At 31.6% G+C, this 21,323-nt stretch overlaps 1 long non-coding RNA gene across 1 annotated transcript; it reads right to left on the reverse strand.

The window, feature by feature from the left end:
- Positions 1 to 724: 724 nt before the first annotated feature.
- On the reverse strand, positions 725 to 8,775 carry LOC108359561 (uncharacterized). The gene is made up of 3 exons (XR_001846945.1): positions 8,678 to 8,775; positions 6,014 to 6,015; positions 725 to 738 (listed from the first exon to the last, which is right to left on the reverse strand). It is a non-coding gene; the product is annotated as an uncharacterized LOC108359561 (long non-coding RNA).
- Positions 8,776 to 21,323: the final 12,548 nt, after the last annotated feature.

Here is a 21,323-nt window from a genome sequence, read left to right on the forward strand (position 1 = left end):
GTTGCTTTTTCCATTTTTCCGAATAAACATAATCTTGGTATAAACCGCAATAACAATATTAAAAATAATATGTTAATAAGCCACAATAACATTGACAAAAATAATTTTGTTCTAATCAAATAACTTAAATGAAAAAATTAGCGGAAAGCAATTATTATCGCCTTAGCTCTTACCGCATTATTTCCACTACAAAAAGCATGTGTCACAAATAGTCGCAAAATTTCAAAAAGTTTTCAAATTCCAACATTCAATTGTTTACACATTCTTGCATCTCGTGCACGCACAAACACTACCTCTTTTACAAGTATTATTGTATTTATATATTTTATATATATGTGTACGTTTACATTGGCACGCACGCCTGCTCGACCGGCCGGAAATGCACAAACGACGCCGGAAGCGCACACAAAATTGCGGCGAACACCTCGTAATTCAACGTGCCTGTGTAGGCAAATAAGCTTGCCGGCAGAAATTTATGACTTTCGAGGGGATGAATTGCTCGCTTTACATTGTAGCATTTTTTTTTTACTAATGTTTGAAAGCTGTTTTTTGTTGACTTTTAGCTCGAAATTTTTTAACTTAAATTTTTCTGCACGTAATTCTATAATTTCATACTATTTATGCTTATTCATTTAGTCATGATTATTTTGCTATTATTTACTTCATTATTTTTCCATTGCAGTACTTTAGCATGTATTAAATTTTTAATTAAATCGCATTCAAGGTTTCTTAACTTCACTTGAGATATTCCTGTAAATTATTTGGCATTATTTCGTACACTTCGTTAGCGTTGTTAGATTATACTTCAAACTTTTCTATTTTGTTTTAATTTGATTTATTTAAGCTTCCAACTTTTTTTTGTTATAGCAACATTATTCCTTATTTTCTGTTTCCAAAAACTTTTCTCATCTTTTATCAAATCACTTATCACATCAACACTTTTGTTACCTCTTTGAAAATCAATTCCGTCTTTTAAACTTTCGCTTATATAAATTTTCTATTGCAGAAATGGATGCATGTCACTTTGCACTTTTAGCGCTTTTACTGCATCGTATCCGCTTTGAGCGCGCTCGCTGGCCTAACCGCTGCTTTGGTCGCTAGGAGGAAACGTTCCCGTCCAATGCTAATACCGACACAAGACTGAATCGAGTCCATTGGTGGAAAATTAGTTTTTCCTCGTTTGTAGCGCGCGAATGCTACACCGACTACACTACTGTTAGAAATACAACAACAAAAAACAAACATTAATTCGTAGCACACGAAGTTGAGATTGTCTAACTACTGCCACAGTGCCGAGTGACATAGACATCTTCGGTTTCTACAATTTTCGCATTCAATTTCGAAAATCTGCTCACAGACAAAAGGCACCAAAGGCTTCACATCGTTCAGCGTAGCGTATGAGTAACATAATAAATGCTAAGAGAAAGAGAAAGAGCGCACGAGAGAAAAAGTTCACAGGAATGAATAGTACAAGGAGAGAGCATCTACCTTCTTCACTTTTCTACGCATATGTTCGCGTTATGTTTAGCGAGTGTTGGTGCCAAGTTCCGCATGCTTCCTGTTTCACATGCCAATGCACACAATCGCGTACTTAGTGATTGAGCTGCAGCCTCTGTTGTAATTGGAGGCAGATGATAAGCCATATGCTGATAAGGATGAATTGTGGATGATATACATAAACCGCGTATCGTTATTCTGCAAAACCGCGTAATTGACATTTGCTGCCAAAAGTTGGATTTGCTCACACAAGCTCTTGGCCCAATCCGTATCCATTCGTTCTGAAATATACTAGCCAGAAATGCGATTGCTTTATAAAAAATTGAACCATTTTGATATATGAGTGTTCTTACTATCTAGAAATTAATTTATGCAACCTCACATACGCGGTTTTGCATTTTGTTGATAGGCGGCTTTGTACTTTAAACGACGATATGTATTACATAGAAGCTCAGCCAAACACTAACATATGTGTAAGCGCCAATCTATTATTATTATTATGTATTACATATACAACAGGAATATGGAACTTAAATCGTCTAAATAATTGAAAAAATTTACATACAAACTGCATTATTGATATTATAATATTAAGAAAATTTCCTCAACTGTTTAAGTGGCGTAATATAAGCTGTAGAAGAATAGCAAACTAAGGAAAAAAGTACAAACTGCTAGAACCATTTCTGAATGGCGAAAACCTGCAAATATTAAAATAAAAATGCGTATTCCTTAATTTCAAGGCGCAAGATATAGCCTTTACCATCAAGTAATGGAATGAGTGAATTTTATTTTATAATTTATCACATTTGAGGCTAATTAATTAGGTAAGTACACAAAAAAAAAATGTTTGGCTTAGACCGCTTCTGCTCTCATGGCCTCATATGTATGTGTCTTTTTCTGAAATAGAACCCACTGGGATAATGTACGACCAAAACCAAGCTTCCTTTGGAGCGTCAAGTTTAGGAAAATATAAACTTCTGTCTAAAGTTTGCAAGTAACAAAAATTGTACTCTCTCTATTTACGTATTGGCATTCATTCATATGAACATATATGTATATATGTATATTGACGACTAAACGCATAAATTTTCCTCATAAATTTGAACTCTCAAAAAATGTATATTTTCTTTTAACTTTAAGAATGTAAAGAAACGGATGCTGGTATTTTAAGCAAAATAAGTTTATCATTTTCTTTAACAAAAATAATAAAAAGAAAAAATTTATGAAACAAAATAAAATACGCTAAAAATTGTACGCGTGCATTTTTTTAGCCTTTGAAAGCAATTTGTTTCGCGCCAATAAGGAGCATTCCATAAACGTGCATCTCAAAAACACAGTCCACAATTCATTCGCTCATCACCTCTTAGTGCAACCATTTCGCTACACGCATGCTGGACGCCAGCTCTACAAAACTCAGAGAGCGCTGCACGCAATTTCGAACAAAGAGTGTGTTTGTATGCATTTCTGTGTAAGAATTCAAAGCTGAAATGCGCTTATCGTAACAACATAATATAATGAATATATTAATAGCTTTGCAGTTTGATTTTGTATGATTAAGAGATTTGGTGCTTCACTGGGTTAATGCACTTTCTCATCATCCACTTGTGAGCGTTTCCGGACTCGCTATTTTGGTTAGTTTAGTTATAGGGAAATGAAAGTTTGAAATTAAATAAAAACTAATGCAATTAATACCTGCCATGTAGTCAAGTATTTTCAAACAAACTCAAACAGTACTTAGTATTTCTTTTATAGTCTATGTTGATAAAAGTAAATTGTAAATGTAAGTGTAACAGAGATACAGAAAGAAAATCTAATGTGGAAATTTGAAGGATTTCAGTAATAAAAGTTAAGAAAATAGTGAAAATGCGTATATAACGAAAGAAGGTTTAAGTTAGTAAATTTACATGTATATATTTTGAAGTTAAATTTTGTTGATTGTTTGCATGAAAGTTTTATTTAACAGTATGTTTGACAAGCTAAAAACTTCATAAAATATAATGATCTTTCTTTCAGTAAGCATTTTTTTGCTCTCCTGAAAAATTATAATTTTGTCTTTTACAACGTTATTCGCGGGGATCCTTCAAATCATGTTTGAAAATTATTTTGACAACATTTTTAATTTTTTTTATGGTGGTAAAAACGAAAAATGAAATGAAACAGCTTTATATGATCCAAATAATAAGCTACGAACAAAGCTGTTTTTACTATTTTAAACCTTATTTTTTTGCGAACGGTATTTCTCTGATATATGTTATCTACTCCATATAACAATATTTGTACCCGATCAGGTTGTTCGATAACCAACATGAAAGAAAGTTTAAACAAAGAAGAAATGAAAAAATGCGCAACTGTTTGTGAACTCCCACCTTAACTATTATTTTATTCTATTTTTTGTCTGAACAATTTTATCAACATAAGCGCGGCTTTCTATTATAACATTGTCCCTCCGAATTTTCCAGAATGTCAGTTTTATAAATTTTGCCGTGATATTAACTTTAGTTGTTTTGCTTGCCTATGTTCATTGTAGTTAACAAGCGCAAGAAGTTGTTGATCGAATGACATAAGAAATATCTTAATAGAAGTAATTATTTTGTGTTTTTCAGTAAATCTATACTTGCACCATGGTAAGTACGGCTAAATGTTTCCTGAATGCCACCCAGTGTTTTATGCAAAAAACACTAAAAATAAGATAATTAGCAATGCGTTTTTATTTCTTAAGGAGTTTCAATGGTTTCCTTGTTTTTATATTTTCGTAAAATAAGACTCTTAGAAATAAAAAAAAAGTTGAAATATTTCCAGAATTTCACTTTTAGATGGAAATGAATTTTTTAATTAAATAGCTTATGTATCCAAAAGTGTTTAAAATACATATATGGTAAGTTGTTGCCGAAGAAAGATTAAACTAAAGGTCTGCATCCCAAGAAAAACTCCCTGCAACATTAGCTTATGTGATAAATGTGATATGGGCATTCCCATGGTGGCGCACGTGACAGTCGTACGATTTCAATGTGATACAAAAAAGGAATACCATTTGTTTTCTTTAACTTTTTTGGGCCATTGTATAGCACATAATTAGCTCTATATTTAACCGAAAAATGAAATCAATCGAACTGCTTGGTCCTGAAATATAAGCATTTAAAGAGAGTGTCGTTACGTGACAAAAAATGGAAGTTGATTTTTTCTTTTCTTACAAAATCGCAAAACTCTGCGAATTGTGGATGGCTATTTTCATGAAACTTATTTTAATATGATTTGGAGCAATTCTAGTTGTTTTTAGAGTTTTTTGAATTAATGCAAATTGTTTCAATTCTCTTTTACAACCCCAAGTGTGAAACGTGACGTGACGTGGCGTCACGTGACATAAATTTCCATCGTTATATTTTTGTTAATATTGCTTTTAAATGAATTTTTAACGCAAATAAAACATGTATTTTATGTAGAATATACTTTATATTTTAACTTCAGCGCCAATTCAGGGTCAATTTATTGGAAATCTATGATTTATTATGTTCCAACCACATACGCCAAATTCGCACCAAATCGGACCATAAATACGGTTTTTCGAAATATCTCGACCTTGGCACCACCTAGGAAGATCATTTTATGCAAACATGATTCTACTTACATAGCCAGTATATACTTTAAACAGCAGACAAATCGGCCCGTAAATACGTTAGATATAAAACTTTTATTTTTTTTGTCGTGGTGGACCTTCCGCTGGAAACACCCATATGCAAATGTTTAAAAGGCATGCATTTGGTGTTACAAATGAGTACAATGCTTATCGGTTAGTATATTTTTTTCTATGAGTTTCCAAACTTATTCACACCTTTAGCTTACTTTTAAAAAGTGACATTCTGGAAAATATTTTACAAAAATGCAAAAATAAGAAAAAAATAATTAATTTTTGAAGAGCCTGAAAGCAGTTTTGTATTCTGCACAAATTTTCCCGTCGGTAAACGATTTCAGAGGATAAATTTATCAATCTTAAAAAAAAAGATAAGAGATACCTGAAATGTACACTTTTTTGGAAATGACCCATATACAGTTCCATTAATGAACTTGTATAACACGGACACACGAAAGTATGCACTCTTTTGTGTTTTATGTCAGTTTTTGGCCGTAGTGTTAATCCAATTTAAAAGTATGCAAGCTTATAATAAAATTGAGTTGCACAGAATATTTTGGCATTTTTTCTTAAATATCGTTGATTATAAGTCTATTAAAATTTTTATAGAGGACAAAGAATACTTCGAGTTCTTTTAGGAGTACATACATGCATGTATTTTCGCTGAGTATCTTAGTGAATTTTTGCGAGTTGACTAAAGGCTCAAGCTTATTAGCCGACTGCCAAAAAAGGTGGGGGTTATCAGCTCGTCGGATTTTTTTTTTATGTATGCTACTGCATAACCGATGTTGATAATTCTTTTTGCATCGGAAAGGTAGTGTCTCAGAGGTGGTCCCATACTAATCTGGTTTAGATCCTATCATTGGATCATGAAAAAATGAACGGTACTCCTAAATTTTTATATGAGAATTGAAATCGGTTTTGTTTTTTGCTTAAAAATTACTTTTTTATTGAGTCAGGTCAGTGGCGCTAACTGACGGTGCCACCTTTTCTCACAACATTGTGAGTATGCGGTCTTAAAATGATCGTTCACTTGCCATGGCGGTGTTTACAAGCACTGCTCGCATTGTAGTGGTGATCATTCATCCACCGCATTTTATTTGAGTAGGTTTAATCCTGAATCCTATCGACCCTGCATTGCCAGAAGGCAATTATCCAGCACGTCATCTACTACATGCTTTAAAACCGAGTTACACATGCTATCGAAGGTGGCATAGCCAAAACATTTTCAACGTCTACCAAAATGCCCAAAGCGAATCGTTCTGGGTGCATATTTTGCATAGCCGTCTCACAAGATTTCCGCACCTGATAGGCATGTTGATGCAAAGACAGAGGATGTGATAAAATCTCCTGCCTACGAATGTGCAACTGAACGAAAATATCCTGACTTTTAAGCGTGAAAGACATCATGCTAATGGGCCTTTAGCTTTTAGGGCTAGTATAGTCGACTCGAACAACTTTAGGGATAAATACGTCGTCTACTATTTTCCATGAATAATCTTAATTTCTAGTATTTTTTTTCTTAAACAAATTTTTATGACAGATGTTGATTTGGTATAAAAACTGCATACTCCAATTGCATAATTTAAATTTTATTTTGATACGAAGTAAAGCCCGGGTCGGTCCCTATGCGAAAGGAAAACCTTTCCAATTACCCTCTAGTTTGATAGCTTCCCTTGGAAGGATTTAGAGTCATACAAATTTTCATCCTTGGCGAGTCATTAAAATAGACAAAATGAAGTTTTTTTAATAACTCTTTTATTTATTTTTGGTATTTTGAGTACTGTATATATTTCTTTTATCATTTTACCCTAAAATACCTCCTTAACCTTTTAAATTCAAACAGCTCAATTACTAGCCCATTAAATGAAACTTTGCTCTTCATAAAATTACAGATTTTAGTAAGCGATGCATTTTCCTCATTGGAATAGTAAAAATAAATTGGTTATAATAATAATAGATTGGCACTTACACATATGTTAGTGTTTGGCCGAGCCTTGATGTTGTCACACAAAGCGGAGGGACCTACAGTTTTACGCCGACTCCGAACGGCGATTGTATTTTTATGAGAAGCTGTTTTTCATGGCAGAAATACACTCGGAGGTTTTCCATTGCCTGCCGAGGGTCGACTGCTGTTAAGAAAAAACCTTTTTCTATATTTTTTTGTGATGTTGCTTTGACCTGGGCTTGAACCCAGGCGTTGCGGAGTGGAAGCGCGCACTGCTTACCACTACCCCACAGCGGCCGACAACAAAAATAAGTTAATTAGCAGAAAATAAAATAAATAAAATAGAATAGAAGTAAATGGTGCCATGGCAAGCGACCCATTTAGGCTGGTAGGCAAGTAATCTACTTTTTACCAAACTCGTTTTGCAAAACCAACGACAAAAGGCATGCACTTGATTACACTGTAGGGAAAATCTCAAACGACAAAAACGCCAAAACACGTAAAATTATGTGTTTTCTTTTCTATAAAAAATGTTGGCTTTTCATTGCCCTCTCCTTAGTATTTGTGCGTAGAGGGCACTGAAAAGGCAACAATGGTAGACAAGAAAACGCCATTAATTTTGGCTCGTAGATTATGGATCTGTATACCGTTTTCCAGATCTGATCATTTTCCCAAGATGTTGCAATTTTTTGGACTTTAACAAGGAAAAAATTAAAAAACTAAGAAATCTTTGCTAATTTTACATAACGGTTGTTCGCATAACGGTTGTTGAATAGAGAAGTCGATAACGGTATTTTCGAAAAATTCAAGAAAAGTGATATTTTAGTTAATATTGCATGCAAATTGTTGAAAACTAGTATGTGAAGTAGAAAAAAATATTATTATGAAATTTTTGGAAAATGGGCATGACCCAGCCCACTTATGCGGAAATTCTGTATCTCAGTAGCCTATTCACTAGTGATATTTCACTACCAGTGATTTTATCACTACGATTTAAAACTCACTATAAACTACTACTGCCAGGCAACAATATCAGTGATTGGTGATTTTTCTACTCGCATGATATTGCGCTGTGAATGAAAATCAAATCTGACAATAGCTAGTCAACAGAAGTTGCGAATGGTGATTTTTTTCTGGTAGAAAGGGTGATTTTACAATTTTTAATTATCATTGTAAATATGCTCGTATGTATATGGCGTTTTTTCATTACCTTTCCACGGTTGTTTTAAATGGACATGTTCATTAACGGAGTTTGATTTGCTTGATCGCGTTATTTACGTTTCAGTTTTTTATTTCAAAATTTGTATCAAGGAGTAAAGATGGCTGCAAATATTAATAAAAAACGAAGTGAATTTTGGCAATTTTTGAGCGAATAAATAAAGCTTTTCCCTCTTTTCCCTACACCCATTTTTTCCACTGAAATCCGTACGGGTAAGGATTTATCCAACAACGTCATCATTTATTGGAACTAACTATTAATATTTCTGTGTTATTAAAAGAACCAGCGTTCGCAATAGCCATAAAAAATCATTGTGATTTAAAAATCGCAATCACTCTTTTTACTGATACTGACAAATCGCTATTTCGCCCATCATCAACGAGACAGTTTAAAATATTCGAAACCGGGCAATGACTACGCGCACCTACCATATAACGGTAATTTACAATAACACAAAAACTGCGATAAATCAGTAACTATTGAAGCTAATTGACTCAAAAGCGTTTATTGCAATAACAACAGAGAAGGAAATTGGATTGTTATAAATTTTTGGATAATGGGCGTAGCGCTGAAAATTATTAAAATCGGACCAGTATATCTAACGGTAAATTTCAGAAATACGGAAACTCTGCTATTTCCAAATAAATACTTAACTTACAATAAATAAATAAGACTGCTATAGACTTTTAGGAATTGGGCGTGGTACCCAATATTAACGAGAACGTTTGAAATTGGGGAAAAAACACCCCTGCTGATCATGCAAAGGTAGGTTAGAGAATGTTAAAACGACGATATTTGATACCTGCGTCGGGTATATAGAATTCGGTTTCGCACGAACTTATACTACCTGTTTCGTGTCACTTACAGTGTTTTAAGGATCTAATATATTCTGAGAAGAGGATTCATAGGCCTTTAAACGATGTATAATAATCCATTGGAACCGCCCATTTTTAATATATCCTGAGTATCTCCAAAAGTATTTCAGCGATCTATACCAAATTAGGTAAACGAGCTAATCTCGAAAACTACTAAACGAATTTGGACGAGATTTTCTCTTATATACTATGTATCGATCGGAGAGTGCCCTTTTTTATTTAAAATTTTAATAGGGTTACCATCTGTCAAAAAACTATAAGATCCGCACCGTTCGTTGGATTACAAAAGGTGGGTGTCAAATGAAAGGGCTCGGCTTTTAGATTATCAATAATGTACTACTTTTTGAGTAGGGGTGCCCCTTTTTAATTAAAAGATGTTCTAGAAAAGCAATAATATTTTATTTTTTTTTAATAGTGTTGCCACCTGTTAATATAATTACTATATTCAATCATAATAAGCGTAGGCATCTCAAGTAGCACATTGGTGTATAACTTGGTGTAAATTTGTGAATTTCGGTACAATTAATCATATTTATACCAAAATTCATAAATGTACACCAATTTATACACCAGTGTGCTACTTGAGATCAGTTCTGCACCGTCACTGTCAAACGAAAGGACTTAGCAATTGTTCGATGCAGAGCTGAGTCACTTGTTCCTTACCTCGGGTGGGGGGTAACAAGTAATTCTCAGCAATGCTTGAACTACAAATACTCTTATTCTAAAATTCTCTACCCCTTACCACTGGTGGGGGAAGTAGAGTCTAATAAAATAAGAGGTTAGTACTTTCAATANAGTAACACCTTAATAAAGAAAGGGGAATAAAAATTATAAAATGCTTTACCCCTTACCGCTAGTGGGGGGAAGTAAAGCATACAAAATAAAATATAGAAGAAAAAGAGTGTTATTGAGAGTCTTTACGATTCCGAATATTTATTAAATATTTCATCTTTATATACAATTTTCTTACTTTATGTTTCCTAACTAATTGTATATGAACATATGTGTGTGTGTGTATGCATGTATGTCTACAAAAGATAAAATAAGAAACCAGTGCATTGGTACTTATGGTATTTTAGTTGTGCGTATCTGCTACATCTTTGCATGTTGAGAATATTAGGTCCATTGAATAACTTTTCCAGTAAGTATTTGCAGCAAGAGCGTAAAAGAAAAATAGATAGTAAAATTGAGAGCAAGAGAAAATTTCCAGAAAAAGTTATTGAACGCAAAACTAGTAAAAACTTGCAACTTAACCATTTTGACTCTTTCTGATGGTTAAAGCGCAGTTAGTCAACGACGTACCGTAAACGTAGGTTGATGTACGTAGCAGCATATCAACTTACGTCTACGCTACGTCGTTGACTGTTTGGGATTTTAAATTTGGCGCGCAATTTTCTTTTTAATTAAGAATAGTTTTCATCGTTATAAAAATGAAAAAATATACAATAGATTTAAATTTTTCATCCATATTTTCATGTCACCAATTATGTTTCATCAAATCATCCTCTTAAACAGTTTGTTAACATTTGAATTTGAAACATAACCTTACTTTTTGACTCCTGCAAATTCCTGNTCAGTTCTGCACCGTCACTGTCAAACGAAAGGACTTAGCAATTGTTCGATGCAGAGCTGAGTCACTTGTTCCTTACCTCGGGTGGGGGGTAACAAGTAATTCTCAGCAATGCTTGAACTACAAATACTCTTATTCTAAAATTCTCTACCCCTTACCACTGGTGGGGGAAGTAGAGTCTAATAAAATAAGAGGTTAGTACTTTCAATATTAAAAGTTTTACCCCTTACCACTGGTGGGGGGACCCTGCAAAAATCGTTGGACCATGTAGTCTATTTGTGGTNAGCTTGCAAGAATTTGCAGCTCTCTCGGGTGGTTACGCTCTCGAATTCGCTCTCTCTTGCAAATATTTTGGGTTATTGAATGCATTTCCAGTAAAAACTTGCAAGTACTAGTAACAATTCGTAACAATTTTTTGATATTGAATGGACCTATTGATAGGCAATGCATTTTCAGTATTGATTTTTTAATCTTTCCCGTATGCGCTGCATTTTATGTGTGTTTATATTTTTACGACTGATAAAGGATCAACCGATTCAATATTTTATTGTTTCTCGCGAACGTTCCTTACATTTAATTACCTACTTTTGTGCGTCGAATACACTTGACATTCTTATCGTATGTTTGTGTTTGGATATATACATATGAATTTATATTTTCTTCTATCTATATTTTCTTCAGTGGACTGTATTTTAGTTTTGGTGCAAGTGCACACTTTTTATCTTTCCTTAATATATATTCAAGGATTAGAAAAATTTATTACAATTTTAAGTTTGAGTATTTTTAAGACCCAGGCATATATGTATGTTTGTATGTATTCACACATGTTCAAAGATGTTTGAACAGCAATTATGTATTACTAGTGAACCCACATGGCGTCAAAATGGCAGCATTTAATTAAATATTTTAAACAGGTGAAACCCTATTCAAAAACCTCTAAAAATATTCCTAATAATTAATCTAAACCATTTCTCAGTGATGAGAGGTCTCGCATGGTGTCGGTTTTCATTTCATTAAATTTCAAATCTCCCTGTAACTTCAAAAAAACTAAACCTGTGCACATCTATGTAGAATCCCAGTTCTTTATTTTGACTTCTCATTTTGGAAATTCGATATAACGTTGCAGATGTGATGACCTTCAAAAAAAAATAGATGGCACCTCTAATANTACTCTAATTAAAAATATTATCAATCTATAGTTTTCTTAAGACTCTTTCGTTTGACACTAATATTTCGATATTGCATTTATGTATCTTTCGTATAAGTAAAACAAATTCGACTTTTCGAACAGGTGGCAACCCTATTAAAAGTATTTTCAAACTTAAATTTTTTCACCTGGCATTGTTACACATATTTCAATTAACTGATGAACTAAGTTGAATTGAATTTTTTTAAGCGCATGGCAACTGTCCTAAACACAGTTTAGAAATAAATTATTTTCAAACTCATTTCGATTGATACAGATCTTTTAACAATCCATTTAACTTATTAAATAATTTGAGCTTAATTTTTTCAACAAAAAAAAACAAATGTTCAGCTTAAAGATTTCTTAACACTCGTTATTTTGATAACCCTATTTTAACATTTCATGTAACTTATGTATAATGAAACGAAATACCACTTTCAAAACAGGCGGGAACCATCTTAAAAACTTATTTTCTAACTAACATTTCATGTAACTGATGAATTAAGTGGAAATTTATTTTTAAACACGTAGCAATCCTCCTTAATTTAGTTCTTAAATAAAGGATTTTAAACCCATTTCCATTGATAACCATCGGTTAGTAACTCATTTAACTTATTAAATATTTTTAGTTGAGCCATTTAAACTGGGGCAACCCTCAAACCCATCAAAAATGTTCTAGATTGTCAAACTAAGTATTTCTTAAAGCTCTTTCATTTGACATCCATCATTAATATTTCATATAGGTGGAAACCCTATTCAAAATATTTTTAAACTACTATCTTCTTAAACACCCATGTATGACACCCATATAGCGATACCTTCTTCACTTACCAAATTCCTTTAATTAAAATTGAATAACATTTTTTTAACATGTGGCAACCTTCCTATACGTAGTTAAGTTATAAAGCCTTTTCAAAACCATTTCGATTGATACCCATATTTAATAATTGTTTTACCTTTTTAATTAATTTGAGCTTAATTTCTTAACAGGTGGCAACTTTTTTCGAAAAAGTAAAACCTTCTTGAACATCCACACCCTAAGCCCAAACGGTGTGGATCTGATAGCATTGATTATGAAATTATGTGAATGCAATTTTTATCAGGTGGCAACTCCTTTCAAAAAAATAAAACCAGTTTGCACATCTACAGGCCAGGCGCTTTAATTTGACACCCCATTTTTGAAAATCGAACGAACGGTGCAGATTTTTTATGCGGAACAAAAAATGCCTTCGCCTATTATTTTGAACTTAATTTTTTAAAAGGTGGCAACTCTTTTCGAAAAAGTTAAGCCTTATTGCACACCTAAAGTCAGAGCCCTTTGATTTGACACCTCTCTTTTGAAAATCGAACGAACGGTGTGGATCTGATGGCATTGATTATTAAATTATTTGAATGCAATTTTTTTATCAGGTGCCAACTCTTTTCGAAAAAGTAAAACCTTATTGCACATCTACAGACCAAGCACTTTAATCTGACATCTCATTTTTGAAAATCGGGCAAAGGGTACAGATCTTTTATGCTGCAAAAAAATTCCTTCGCGTATTATATATATAGATAGATAGATAATTCGAATTTAACTTTTTAAACAGGTGGATACCCTACTCAAATGCTTTAAAAATATTCCTAATGTTTAAACTAAGATTTGCTAATACTTTTTTGTTTGATAACATTTTACACAGGTGGCAACCCTCCTCAAACTCATAAAATATATTCTCAATGTCTAAACTAAGATTTCGTAACAATTTTTAGTTTTATATCGATAATTGAATTAAATTAGACTTTTCGAACAAGTGGCAGCCCTATTAAAAATATGTTCAATCTAAAATCTTCTTAAATCTCTATCGTCTGACACCCATATTGTTATACCTATTTTAATTACCTCATTGCCTTAATTCAAATTGAATTTGATTGTTTAAGCAGGTGGCAACCCTCCTACACGCAGTTAAGAAATAAAGAATTTTCAAAACTACTGCGATTGGTACCCAACTAGTAAATATTGATTTAACTATTCAAATAATTTGAACTTAATTTTTAAACAGGTGGCAGCCCTCTTCAAACACTTTAAAAATATTCTAAACGTTCCAACTAAAGATCTCTTAAGATTCATTCGATTGACGTCCATATTTTAATACTTCATATAAATTAGACTTTTCAAACAGGTGGCAACCCTCTTCAAAATGTTTACAAAATACTACATACTTAACCTTTACCGTCTGGCACAAATACATATTTCTATCACCTAATTCCCCTAATTCAAATTGAATTTGATTTTTTTAACAGGGGGCAACCCTCACAACCTTAAGTTAAGAAACAAACATTTTCAAAACTATTTCCATTTATGCCCATTTTGTAATAATTGGTTTAGCTTTTAAAATAATTTGAAGTTAATTTTTTAAAAGGTGGCAACTCTTTTCGAAAAAGCTAAACCTTATTGCACACCTACAGCCAGAGCCCTTTGATTTGGCACCTCACTTTTGAAAATCGAACGAACGGTGTGGATCGGATAGCATTGACTATTAAATTATTTGAATGCAATTTTTTATCAGGTGGCAACTCCTTTCGAAAAAATAAAACCAGTTTACACATCTACAGGCCAAGCGCTTCTGCCCCCCATTTTTGAAAATCGAGCGAACGGTGCAGATGTTTTAGGCTGCACAAAAAATGCCTTCGCGTATTATTTTGGCCTTAATTTCTTAACAGGTGGCAACTTTTTTCGAAAAAGTAAAACCTTTTTGAACATGCACACCCTAAGCCCTTTAATTTGGTACCCCACTTTTGAAAATCAAAGGGACGGTGCGGATCTGAGGGCATTGATTGATAAATAACTTGAGTTTAATTATTTAACAGGTGGCAACTCTTTTCGAAAATNGCCTTAATTTCTTAACAGGTGGCAACTTTTTTCGAAAAAGTAAAACCTTTTTGAACATGCACACCCTAAGCCCTTTAATTTGGTACCCCACTTTTGAAAATCAAAGGGACGGTGCGGATCTGAGGGCATTGATTGATAAATAACTTGAGTTTAATTATTTAACAGGTGGCAACTCTTTTCGAAAATACAAAACCTTATTGCACATCTACAGGCCAAGCGCCCCAATTTTGAAAATCGAGCGAACGGTGCAGATGTTTTAGGCTACACAAGAAATGCCTTCGCGTATTATATATAATTGATAGATAGATTTTGTAGGGCTGCCACATATTAAAAAGCTAAAAGATTTTCGCCGTTCTTTGGATTAGAAAATGACACACCAAGTGAAAGGGCATGACCTTCATATGAAAAAAAGTTTTCATTTATTGAATAGGGTTGCCACCTATTTAAAAATTACTATCTTCAATACATAGTATAAAGGAATGTAGAGATATTTTGACCACGCTAAACTCAAAAACTACTGATCGAATTAAGACGAGATTTTTTAAGTATAATCTGTATCAGTAGGAATATTATTTTAGTACTTCAAATTCCTAAAGGGTTGCCACCTTTTTAAAAGTCAAAAGATCCGCACTGTTCTTTGGATTACAAGAAATGAGGTGTCAAATAATAGGTCTCGGCCTTTAGATGTTCAGTAATGTATTACTTTTTGAGTAGGGTTCCCACTTTTTTTTTAAATTATAAGATCTTTGCCGTTTGTTAGACTACAAACTGAGGAACCAAGTGAAAGGATGTGGTCTCTGCATGTGCAATAAGTTTTTATTTTTTATTTGAGTGGGGTTGCCACCTATTTAAAAATTATGTATGTAGAATACGCTAGGGCATTTTTTGTTAATGACATTAGATTTGCACGGTTCATTCAATTAAAAAAATGGGATGTCAAATGCAAAGGCTTGGCCTTCAGATTTGTAGCAAGGTTATATTTTTCAAAGAGGTTTGCAACCTGTGCGAAACAAAAATCATGTAGCGAAGCCTCGCTCATATGAGGCCGGCTAGTACATACATATTTTGAAGTTGTGGAAATAAGCGATTGAAAATTAAAACGATATTTTTTATACCCGAGCGCACTTGTGCACAAGGGTATTATAACTTNTAATAATAGATTGGCGCTTACACATATGCTAGTATTTGGTCGAGCTTCTCCTCCTGTTTGTGGCGTGCGCCGGCTGTTGTTAGACAAAGGGGAGGTACCTACAGTTTTACGACGACTCCAAACGGCGATTGTATTTTTATGCGAAGATGTTTTTTGTTTTTATTTTTTAGATGTTGCTTTGACAGGACTGGGGCTGTCTTAAGGACAAAATTTATTTAAAAACAATTCAAAGCGGAGAGCATTTGCGGGAACAAATAAATGGAGCTGCTGCTGAGATATCCCAATTGAGTTTAAGATCTCTAAAAGCGTCTTTTCTTAAAAGGTTCCGAGCTTGTATTAGAGTAGAAGGTCGCCAATTTGAGCATATTTTATCAATAAATGAATAAATTTTTCTTCAAAAAACTCATGTATATTTTATTTCACGTGAACCCATCCTTCACAAAAAATATTGATAGATATAGCCCTTGTTATAGACTCTAGTCCGAATTCCGGTAAGTAACATAAAATAATGTTAGGAGCAGGTAATAATGTACCTTTGTACTCTTTAGCATGTCATTGGTCGGTAACAAGAGCATCTTAAATTTAAATATATTAAATACATTCTAGCGTGTCTCAGTCCTTTAATCACAAAAGCGGATACAACTTTTTCTTCTATCCGAAACAGTAAGAGTGGCACCTTTCTGAAATCTTTATTAAATAAGCAATTTTTTNCTATTCTATTCTATTCTATTCTATTCTATTCTATTCTATTCTATTCTATTCTATTCTATTCTATTCTATTCTATTCTATTCTATTCTATTCTATTCTATTCTATTCTATTCTATTCTATTCTATTCTATTCTATTCTATTCTATTCTATTCTATTCTATTCTATTCTATTCTATTCTATTCTATTCTATTCTATTCTATTCTATTCTATTCTATTCTATTCTATTCTATTCTATTCTATTCTATTCTATTCTATTCTATTCTATTCTATTCTATTCTATTCTATTCTATTCTATTCTATTCTATTCTATTCTATTCTATTCTATTCTATTCTATTCTATTCTATTCTATTCTATTCTATTCTATTCTATTCTATTCTATTCTATTCTATTCTATTCTATTCTATTCTATTCTATTCTATTCTATTCTATTCTATTCTATTCTATTCTATTCTATTCTATTCTATTCTATTCTATTCTATTCTATTCTATTCTATTCTATTCTATTCTATTCTATTCTATTCTATTCTATTCTATTCTATTCTATTCTATTCTATTCTATTCTATTCTATTCTATTCTATTCTATTCTATTCTATTCTATTCTATTCTATTCTATTCTATTCTATTCTATTCTATTCTATTCTATTCTATTCTATTCTATTCTATTCTATTCTATTCTATTCTATTCTATTCTATTCTATTCTATTCTATTCTATTCTATTCTATTCTATTCTATTCTATTCTATTCTATTCTATTCTATTCTATTCTATTCTATTCTATTCTATTCTATTCTATTCTATTCTATTCTATTCTATTCTATTCTATTCTATTCTATTCTATTCTATTCTATTCTATTCTATTCTATTCTATTCTATTCTATTCTATTCTATTCTATTCTATTCTATTCTATTCTATTCTATTCTATTCTATTCTATTCTATTCTATTCTATTCTATTCTATTCTATTCTATTCTATTCTATTCTATTCTATTCTATTCTATTCTATTCTATTCTATTCTATTCTATTCTATTCTATTCTATTCTATTCTATTCTATTCTATTCTATTCTATTCTATTCTATTCTATTCTATTCTATTCTATTCTATTCTATTCTATTCTATTCTATTCTATTCTATTCTATTCTATTCTATTCTATTCTATTCTATTCTATTCTATTCTATTCTATTCTATTCTATTCTATTCTATTCTATTCTATTCTATTCTATTCTATTCTATTCTATTCTATTCTATTCTATTCTATTCTATTCTATTCTATTCTATTCTATTCTATTCTATTCTATTCTATTCTATTCTATTCTATTCTATTCTATTCTATTCTATTCTATTCTATTCTATTCTATTCTATTCTATTCTATTCTATTCTATTCTATTCTATTCTATTCTATTCTATTCTATTCTATTCTATTCTATTCTATTCTATTCTATTCTATTCTATTCTATTCTATTCTATTCTATTCTATTCTATTCTATTCTATTCTATTCTATTCTATTCTATTCTATTCTATTCTATTCTATTCTATTCTATTCTATTCTATTCTATTCTATTCTATTCTATTCTATTCTATTCTATTCTATTCTATTCTATTCTATTCTATTCTATTCTATTCTATTCTATTCTATTCTATTCTATTCTATTCTATTCTATTCTATTCTATTCTATTCTATTCTATTCTATTCTATTCTATTCTATTCTATTCTATTCTATTCTATTCTATTCTATTCTATTCTATTCTATTCTATTCTATTCTATTCTATTCTATTCTATTCTATTCTATTCTATTCTATTCTATTCTATTCTATTCTATTCTATTCTATTCTATTCTATTCTATTCTATTCTATTCTATTCTATTCTATTCTATTCTATTCTATTCTATTCTATTCTATTCTATTCTATTCTATTCTATTCTATTCTATTCTATTCTATTCTATTCTATTCTATTCTATTCTATTCTATTCTATTCTATTCTATTCTATTCTATTCTATTCTATTCTATTCTATTCTATTCTATTCTATTCTATTCTATTCTATTCTATTCTATTCTATTCTATTCTATTCTATTCTATTCTATTCTATTCTATTCTATTCTATTCTATTCTATTCTATTCTATTCTATTCTATTCTATTCTATTCTATTCTATTCTATTCTATTCTATTCTATTCTATTCTATTCTATTCTATTCTATTCTATTCTATTCTATTCTATTCTATTCTATTCTATTCTATTCTATTCTATTCTATTCTATTCTATTCTATTCTATTCTATTCTATTCTATTCTATTCTATTCTATTCTATTCTATTCTATTCTATTCTATTCTATTCTATTCTATTCTATTCTATTCTATTCTATTCTATTCTATTCTATTCTATTCTATTCTATTCTATTCTATTCTATTCTATTCTATTCTATTCTATTCTATTCTATTCTATTCTATTCTATTCTATTCTATTCTGTTCCTATTGCAACATATGTATTTATTGTACATACATATCTATTTGCATGGATGTTTGTACAGTAAATACATATATCGTATGTGATTTAGACATTATAACAGAAATAACTGCTATTAAAATACATTTTTCTATTTACTTCACAAAAATTTGTCAACCTGCAAGTGACATTGGCTTGGTCAACAGAAAACTTTCCTGCATACAATTTACATCTGTTGTTTGCTTTGTTGCGCTTATTTATTTGTGAGAACTGTTTTGTTTCCATATCGTGTTTGTGTATCTTTTTGTTTGTATGAAGTTTTATTTTTGTTTTATTTTCACTTTAACTGGTAAGCAAATAAGTACTTTAAAACAGTCACCAGGAAGTTTTCTAAATACATTTTAATGCGCTTTGAAATGGATCTGACACAAGTATGTCACAACTTTTTGGTGCTGTTGGTGACTGACGATAGGGGAATGGGGGACTTATTCTGTAACAAATGATTGCTGAGAAAGATTACAGCTATTTTCTGGAAAAACTGAAATAAAAATTAAAAAGTTAAAATAAAATGGAAAAGTATGCAAGTGAGCAGTCAACAGGGGCCAAAGTTTAAAGGATGTGCTCCTAAATACCTACTTATCAATGTATGAACACTGGTGTATTTATGTATATGCATCTCCATAGTATTTGTGAGTAACTGCAATCTTGGGTCAACAAAGTTGTAGTAGAAGTGAGATTACTGGCAGAGAAGTAAAATGGTATCGTTGGATATATATTTTCAGAAACAATTTATGAATATTTTATATGTAATACAAACATGTCATATGTATATGAAATAAAGATATTAGTATAGTATATTTACATAATATGTGCAGAGCTATGAACAAGGGAACAAACATAGCTACATTCCATAAACAGTAACTAAATACATTCGTAGCTGGAGTATTTCAACTTGGTGGGTTGGACATTTGAACTCGTTTTTTCTCAAACTTTAAGTAAATTCTCTTAACCCAATTACTTGAAAAGGTTTCCGACTGTTAACACGTAAAGTCAAATATCAGTTTAATACTAAACTAATATAATATAAAACTAAATTATATAATTTACACAGAAAATCGACATTTTTCAAGAGTCACGGATGAGACAATATTACACACGCCTCACTGAGTCGGATTTGATCCCTATTTTGGACAATAGCGTCTTTCTCGAATGTAGTTAATAAAATATGTCAAATCCATTTTATGCTTTAATGGCATTGTTATATTTACAAATGAAAAAAAACTCGTTTAGCTTTCGATTTTTTGACGGGCGGGGCCGTCATTATCGTGAGAAAAAGCTGTTCAAAAGCATATTGAGAACCTTTTTCTTCTGCCTTGTAAAGGTTAAAAAGCGTTTCATATATGACAGACTCTGCACTACAGGGTAAATGTTGTACTTTCGTAAAGATATATATATATATATATAAATTTTTTTGTGAAAGCTGATAGTTTACGAGTTATTAGAGTTTAAAGGACGCTTTTCTTTTTTCCAATCTGGCGACTCGGGTACAGCATCCAGTGCCCCAAAAATCGGGTCTTGTGATAAAATAAAGAGAAATCTTTCAGAAACAATGCTAATGCTATATGTATTAAATATAGTGTTTTCTAGTGGAATGGGAGCCAAAATCCAAAATTTAAAAAAAAGTGACATTGAACGGCACTTTGAGGGTTAAGTTATGATTGTTGTAACTTGTCTATAGTTTTCCTATATTATATGATCATTTATCGTCACATTCATTTGCATTTGCATAGTTCGTTTGCAAAGTGTGCTATGTACATTTTTTTCGATTTTTTTTTGTGGGTAACGTACCTGTATTTAAAGAAGCTTCATGTCCACTAACAACCCAGTGCAAAATATTTGTATATTCTGAAAAAAAACATCAAATGTCAAAGTTTTAAAAAAATCGCGCTTTTTGCACCATTTTAGAAGCTGTTGCAAAGAAACAAAAGGTGATAGAACCTTCCACATAGGCTTAAGTTAAAGCTAGAACTCTCGACTACTGACTGAGAATACCATTCCTGCATATCCCCTTGATGAGCACTTCTAGACATTTATTGAACAACAAAAACTGATTTTGGTGAAGTTTGAGTACCTACCGCAATTAAACAAAAGGTGAAAGAACCGAAGTGTAAATTCAAGCTACAGGGTGGACCAAGTTTGACCTACCAATGTTAAACACGT

This window comes from Rhagoletis zephyria, unplaced genomic scaffold, assembly GCF_001687245.7.
Source record: "Rhagoletis zephyria isolate East Lansing unplaced genomic scaffold, Rhagoletis_zephyria_1.1 Rzeph_scaffold_00410, whole genome shotgun sequence".
In the NCBI taxonomy this organism is placed as follows: Eukaryota; Metazoa; Arthropoda; class Insecta; order Diptera; family Tephritidae; genus Rhagoletis; species Rhagoletis zephyria.